The sequence below is a fragment of the Orycteropus afer genome, unplaced genomic scaffold (assembly GCF_000298275.1).
Source record: "Orycteropus afer afer isolate SDZICR_OR568_19922 unplaced genomic scaffold, OryAfe1.0 scaffold00346, whole genome shotgun sequence".
In the NCBI taxonomy this organism is placed as follows: Eukaryota; Metazoa; Chordata; class Mammalia; order Tubulidentata; family Orycteropodidae; genus Orycteropus; species Orycteropus afer.
The window spans coordinates 2763072-2764314 of NW_006921933.1; positions in this window are offsets into that span (position 1 = coordinate 2763072).

The window sequence follows — 1243 nt, forward strand, 5'->3', positions numbered from 1 at the left end:
TACACATGGACCTCACCAGATGGAATAGACAGGAATCAAATCTACTACATCTGTGAAAAATGACTGTGAAGAAGCTTAATATCAGTCAGAACAAGCCCAGGGGCTGACTATAGAATAGACCATCAATTGCTCATATGCAAGTTCAAGTTGAAGCTGAAGACAAAACAAGTCCATGAGAGCCAATGTACAACCGTGAGTATATCCCACATGAATTGAGAGACTATCTCTAGAATAGATTTCATGCACTGAACACTGATGACCAAAGACCACTGTTGTGGGATGACATCAAGGGCATCCATCATGCACGATGACAGCAAAAAGTCATTACAAAAGCAGGAAAGAAAGAAAAGACCAAAATGAATGTCAGAAGAGACTCTGAAACTTGATACGGGATATAGAGTGGTTAAAACGAACAGAAAAAAAAAAAAATGATGAGGTAAAAGAGCTGAACAGAAGATTTCAATGGATAGCTTAAGAAGACAAAGTATTATAATGAAAAAGACCTGGAAATAGAAAACCAAAAGGGAAGAATTACACAGTATTTCTCAGGCTGAAATAATTGAAGAAAAAACTCAAGGCTTCAGTTGCAATATTGGGCAATCTACTTCCATAGTGATACTGCCTCGGAAACTCAAGGAGGGGTCGTTATGAGTCAGGTCTGACTCGATGGCACATAACAACAACAACAACTATGGGAAAAATACTGAGTGACACAGAAAACATCAAAAGAAGATGGAAGGAATACACAGAGTTATTCTACTAAGAAGAACTGGCCGACAGTCAAACATTTCAGGAGGTAGCATATGATCCAGAACTGATGGTGTTGAAGGAAGAAGTTCACGCCACACTGAAGATATAGCAAAAAATGGGGGTCCAGGAATTGACAGAATACCAACTGAGATGTTTCAACAAACAGATGCAACACTGGAAGTGCTCACTCATCTATGCCAAGAAATTTGGAAGACAGCCAAACAATTGGAAGAGATCTATATGTGTGCCCATTCCAAAGAAAGGTGATCCAACAGAATGCAAAAATTATTGAAAAATATCATTAATATCACATGTAAGTAAAGTTTTGCTGGTGATAATTTAAAAAATGATTGCAGCAATACATCCACAGGGAATTGCCAGAAATTCAAGGCAGATTGAGAACAGGATATGGAATAGGGGATATCATTCCTATGTCAGATGGATCTTGGCTGAAAGCAGAAAATACCAGAATGGTGCTTACCTCTGTTTTATG